Raw genomic sequence first — 6888 nt, forward strand, 5'->3', positions numbered from 1 at the left:
TCAGCATCACAGCAACAGGTGAGCCTCCATTGACAGGTGGGTCGTGGCTGTGCATGAGCCCCACTGGCCAGGAATTGAACCCAGGTCTCACAGGGATGTCAAGAATTCTACCACTGAACCACGACTGTTTCTTTCATGGGCCCCTACATATGTCTCAGTATGGCCTTCAGATTCCTTCTCTCGAATACTACCATAAGCCCAGCAGTGCTAGGTCCTGGGACCTAAGCGTAGATGCCGCAGCTTCGTGAATTGAGTGGGGCATGGAGCAGGCTGGGCATTAACTGAGTGACCCTGCATCTCGTGTTTCTCATTCATGAAAAAAGGTATGGCACCACTGATCTCCAGAACTCTTTTAGCTCCTTCGTTTGTGCGGTGAACATACATGCTTCAGTGCCAGGCAAGAGATGAGACTGCAGGAGTAATCGCCCACAGGATTCTGGACGGACTGGTAAAGTTTCCAATGGTGTCTTTTCGCCTGCCCTACCATCAGTCCTGGTTTCCATTTCTTACCTCAAGGGAAACATTGAGACCTTTTGTTTTTTTATCCAAAAGAATCTGTATACTTATGAACCTTGATTTGTCCATTCTCCAAACACGGCAGCAAATACGTTTTCTCATTTGATCCTTACCATAAGAGGAAATCTGGGCCAGGATTAACATTGTTATCTGACCAAAAACCCATTGCCATTGAGTTGATTTCGGCTCGTAGTGACCCTTTAGGACAGAGTAGAACCGCCCTGTGGGGTTTCCAAGGAGCGGCTGGCGGATTCAAACTGCCTATCTTTTGGTTGGCAGCTGAGCAATTAACCACTGGACCACCAGGACTTCTCGGTAAAGATTAGAGACTTAGAACACCCTATGGGGGAGTTTCTACTCTGTCCTATAGGGTCGCTATGAATTATCTGACAGAAAAGGAAAATAAGATCTCCCAGCTCTAAGTCACTTGCCCAGAATTACGGGGCTAGTGATGGTGAAATCAGTCTGGAATTAGGGCTTTAGACTCCTAACCAGAGACCCCTTACACCACACTCTATCATTTCACAAAGCACTTTGTGAAGCCACCCCAGGAAGAGCTGATCCCTTCCTGCCTATGTGTTCTGTCTTTCCTCGCAGATGTTTCCTAGGACTTGGTTTATAGTAACTATTAGCAATTGTAACTGTATTCTCATTTTCAAATGTATTGGGGGTAGAGAGATGTGGAGAAAACCTATAGGAAAATCCCTGCAAAATGGATAGTCATTTATTCTTCTAGCAACATCTGCTCCTTGGACAACAAGCAGGGAAACATTTCTGTCCCAGGCTAGGTGCCGGGAGCTCAGTATGAGTGGACATAAGGGGCTCAACAGCTAAGCAGGGAGTGGACGGGACCACTACTCACTTTAACGCAGGGGAGTGACCAGCTACCTCCAGTCAGGACGACTGCTGCAAGCTTTAGGAACATAAATACATTCCTCACTAGGACCTTCTCCTCAACCTTAATTGCTTGTTTGTCCAAAACCACAAAGGAAGTGGGATGAGAATGTGAAAACCATTCTGACTGTGTTCTCCAAGGCAGCACAGGTCAAAGGGAATAAAATGCAAGCCACATGTGTCATTTTAAATTTTCTAGTAGTCAAAAAAAAGTAAAAAGCAGCAGGTAAAATTAATAATAACCAGTTGCCAACAAGCCGAAGTCAACTCATGGTAACCCCATGTGTGTCAGAGTAGATTTGTGCTCCATAGGGTTTTCATGGCTGATTTTTCAGAAGTAAATTACCAGGCCTTTCTTCCAAGGCACTTCTAGGTGGACTTGACCCTCCAGCCTTTCGGTTAGCAACTGAGCTGCATTAATGGTTTACCTTATTATACTCAATAGACCTAAAACATTATCACATCAGCATGTAATCAAAAATTACTGAGATGTTTGACATTTTTTTTTTTTTAATTGTAGCCAGTCTTCAAAATGTAATCTTTTAAATTGTCGGCACACCTCAGTTTGGACTAGTCTCATTTCAAGTCTGCATTTCAAGTTGCCTTTGGCTAGTGGCTGCTATATTGGACAGCTTGACCACTGGGGTTGCTTCAGGGTGTAGATTGTTAGGCAACAGGGCCAGTCTCTCAACATCTGTTCCTCCCTGTTGGTTATCCACCCCAACTTGTCCTGAATAGGTACCTCTTGGACTCCTGCTCTGATTATGTTTCCCGGGAAAGGCTGTGTCACTGCCCCTGTGGTTGGTTTATCGCCAACAAGAACCTTTGCCTCCCTCCAGGTTCAGCCTCCTGTAGGTTCCTTTCCTTATGATGAAACATGACCTCTGGTCCAGCCAGGCCTCAGGTGCACCTCAGAGCAAGCCTCCTGTTTGCAGCTCTCATGAATTGCTCTTTCTTTTCCACGGCCACAAAAACACTTCCCTGACCCCTTTTACTCCATCATAGCATTAGCACGGCCCGCAGAGGGAAGCACACAAGGTGCCCTTTGTTTCTCAGCTTGGAGTGGTACAATGTACCTGCTTGAAATAAAAGTCTTCCCCTGTAAAGCCGCATTTTTTGCCCCTTTTCTGCCTTTCCCATTTTTACAGAGCCAACAATCAAACCTTCATTTTCAACATTTAACCTTATAAAATGTGAGCAGGTTTTGACTTTAGAAATGGATTTGAGAGTTTCCCAGCACCCTAGCCAGGGTTTGGCTTTCTGAGAGGAAGGCAAAGAACTAGGTATCCTTTTAAAGGCTCCAGAAATCCCCTCATTATCTTCTCCCAACCCCTAACAATGTGGTGACCCTACTTGCCCTCTGTTCTTCACAAAACCCTTTCCTGACTTGAAGGGAAGATGCCCTTTACAGAAGTAGGTTTGATCAAACTATTGAGAAGTAAGGTAGCTCCCAACCAGCCCTCAAAGAGAGCCAGGAAGCATAAATGGATGAACATAATGCCAGCCCTCAGGAAGAGAAGTGCCAACCTTTCTACTTCAGAAATCCAGCCGCTCCCTCACCTCACCCACCTCAGATAACCTGCTCCCAGGAGGATGAGTATTATGTAGGCCTTTGGGTCATGAGCAACTGTGTTCTCTTATTTTAAACTTGGAAACCTGATATTTGCAGCATATTGAAGGACAGTTGGAAACTCAATCAGAAGATTTCCTAACATCATCATAAGTACACCTTGAAAAACAAAACAAAACACTGAAAACAAAGGCACTCTGTCTGCAGACAATGTAGAAATGAAGGCTTTTCAGAGACTTATTACACAGTTCTGGACATAGGTTACTCTTAATTTAGGTGGTTAGAGCTTTCACTTTTTTGTGGGGAGCCTCAGTGTTATTGAAACCACCTTCCTCTGAAGGAAACAATGTATTGTTACCCGTTTTCCTCTATCCCTCTTCATTTGAGTCACTACAGGCTCAACCCTCCCCAGGAGTTTACCATGTTCAGAGAACATGTATTGAGCAACTATGATTCACCACCCATAAGCCTAAATAATAGAGATGAAGAGAATGTCTTGCAAATGCTTTCTTATGAAACTGTTCACAGGCTCTTAAAGTGGGCTAAATTTTTATTTTTTAATAATCAGCCCTGATGGTGCAGTGGTTATGTACTCAACTGCTAACTAAAAGGGCAGTGGTTCGAACCCACCAGCTACTCCTTGGAAAAAAGATGTGGCAGTCTGCTTCCATAAAGATTACAGCAATGGAAACCCTATGGAGACAGTTCTAGTCTGTCCTATAGGGTCGCTATAAGTTAGAGTTGACTAAACATCAATGTCAATTTGAGGCATTGAACACTAGTGACCGAAGACCAGATGAGTTGTGGAATGACATCCAGGATATGATACATGAAGAAAGCAAGAAGTCATTGAAAAGACAGGAAAGAAAAGACCAAGATGGATGTCCGAAGAGACTCTGAAACTTGTTCACAAACATTGAACACCTAAAGCAAAAGGAAGAATTGATGAAGTAAAAGAACTGAACAGAAAGTTTCAATGGATGGCTCAAGAAGACAAAGTATTATAATGTCATGTGCAAAGAGCTGGAGATAGAAAACCAAAAGGGAAGAACACGCTCAGCGTTTCTCAAGCTGAAAAAACTGAAGAAAAAAATTCAAGCCTCAAGTTGCAATGGTGAGGGATTCTGTAGGGAAAATATTAAACGACACAGGAAGCATCAAAAGAAGATGGAAGGATAACCCAGAGTCATTATACCAAAAAGAATCAGTTGATGTTCAACCATTTCAAGACATAGCATATGATCAGGAACTGATGGTACTGAAGGAAGAAGCCGAAGTTGCTCTGAAGGCATTGGTGAAAAACAAGGCTTCAGGAATTGACAGAATATCAATTGAGATGTTTCAACAAACGGATGCAGCGCCGGAAATGCTCACTCATCTATGCCAAGAAATACAGAAGACAGTTTCCTGGCCAACTGACTGGAAGAGATCCATATTTATGCCTATTCCCAAGAAAGGTGATCCAACCGGATGTGGAAATTATAGAACAATATCATTAATATCACACACAAGCAAAATTTTGCTGAATATCATTCAAAAATGGCTGCAGCAATATATCAACAGAGAACTGCAAGAAACTCAGGCTGGTTTCAGAAGAGGACATGGAACCAGGGATATCATTCCTGATGTCAGATGGATCCTGGCTGAAAGCAGAGAATACCAGAAAGATGTTTAACTGTGTTTTATTGACCATGCAAAGGCATTCGACTGTGTGGATCATAACAAATTATGGATAACGTTATGAAGAAGGTGAATTCCACGATTAAGTAATCGTGCTCATGAGGAACCTTTACATAGATCAAGAGGCAGTTGTTTGGACAGAATAAGGGGATACTGAGTGGTTTAAAGTCAGGAAAGTGTGCATCAGGGTTGTATCATTTTACTATACTTATTCTATCTGTATGCTGAGCAAATAATCCCAGAAGCTGGACTATACGAAGAAGAACAGGGCATCAGGATTGGAGGAAGACTCATTAACAACCTGTGTTATGCAGATGACACAACCTTGCTTGCTGAAAGTGAAAAGGACTTGAAGCACTTACTAATGAAGATCAAAGACCACAGCCTTCAGTATGGATTGCACGTCAACATAAAGAAAACAAAAATCCTCACAACTGGACCAATGGGCAGCATCATGATAGATGGAGAAAAGATTGAAGTCATCAAGCATTTCATTTTACTTGGATCCACAATCAGCAGCCATGGAAGCAGTCAGGAAATCAAGTGATGCATTGCATTGGGTAAATCTGCTGCAAAGGACCTCTTTAAAGTGTTGAAGAGCAAAGATGTCACCCTGAAGACTTAGGTGTGCTTGACCCAAGCCATGGTATTTTCAATCGCATCACATGCATGTGAAAGCTGAACAGTGAATAAGGAAGACCAAAGAAGAATTGACACCTTTGAATTGTGGTGTTGGTGAAGAATATTGGATATACCATGGACTGCCGAAAGAATGAACAAATCTGTCCTAGAAGAAGTACAACCAGAATGCTCCTTAGAAGTAAGGATGACGAGACTGTGTCTTATATACTTTGAACATGTTGTCAGGAGGGATCAGTCCCTAGAGAAGGACATCATGCTTGGCAAAGTACAGGGTCAGCGGAAAAGAAGAAGACCCTCGACGAGGTGGATTGACGCAGTGGCTGCAACAATGGGCTCGAGCATTACAACAATTGTGAGGATGGCACAGGACCGGACAGTGTTTCATTCTGTGGTACATATGGTTACTATGAGTCGGAACCAACTCAGTGGCACCTAACAACAACAACAACATTGGAAAAGTTTACAGACTGGTCTCCCTGTTTTTAAGTTCTTCCTGCTCCCTTCAGGATTGTCTTTTATTTATTAAATATATTTTTTAATTTAAGGCATTTTTTTTTAGTACCATCTGATCCTTTGCTTAAAAACTTGCATTTTGCCTTTGCCTTCTGAGAACCTGCATTGTGGGCCCAACCAAAGTCATTGGTCTCAAACTTTGACATCCCACCACCACCATTCTCTTCATGCCTTTAAAAATAATGTTTAAATGTTTACTTACATCAAATCATACATGTACATAGTTTTATAGTACAAAATTCTAATTTACAAGGTTTATTGCAAAAAACAGCGATCCTCTGCCTTTTCCCCCTTCTTAGAAGCAACCATTTTCAACTCTTAGCTCTTTCTTTTGCCTTTACCTCCATATTTATAAATTGTTGTTATTAGGTGCCCTCGAGTCAGTTCCAATGTATCGTGACCTTATATACAACAGAACTGAACACTGCCTGGTCCTGCACCATCCTCCTCACAATCATTGCTGAGTTTGAGCCCATTGTTGCAGCCACTGCATCAACCCATCTCATTGAGTGTCTTCCTCTTTTTCACTGACCTTCTACTTTGCCAAGCGTGATGTCCTTCTCCAGAGATTGGTCCCTCCTGATAACACGTCCAAGGTACTTGAGGCAAAGTCTCTCCATCCAAGCTTCCAAGGAGCATTCTGGCTGTACTTCTTTCAAGACAGATTTGTTTTTTCTTTTGGAAGTCCATGGTATATTCAGTATTCTTAGCAAACACTGTAATTCAAAGGTATCAATTCTTTTTTGGTCTTCTTTATCCATTGTCCAGCTTTCACATGAACATGAGGCAATTGAAAATACCATGGCTTGAGTTAGGCACAACTTAGTCCTCAGAATGACATCTTTGGTTTTTAATACTTTAGAAAGGTCTTTTGCAGCAGATTTGCCCAGTGTTTTTTTATATACATCGTTTGATTTCTTCACTGCTGCTCCCATGGCTGTTGATTGTGGATCCAAGTGAAATGAAATCCTTGACAATTCCAATCTTTTCTCTGCTTATCATGATGTTACTTATTGATCCAGTTGTGAGGATTTTTGTTTTCTTTATGTTGAGATGTAATTCTAACTGAAAGC

This window comes from Loxodonta africana, chromosome 9, assembly GCF_030014295.1.
Source record: "Loxodonta africana isolate mLoxAfr1 chromosome 9, mLoxAfr1.hap2, whole genome shotgun sequence".
NCBI lineage: Eukaryota > Metazoa > Chordata > Mammalia > Proboscidea > Elephantidae > Loxodonta > Loxodonta africana.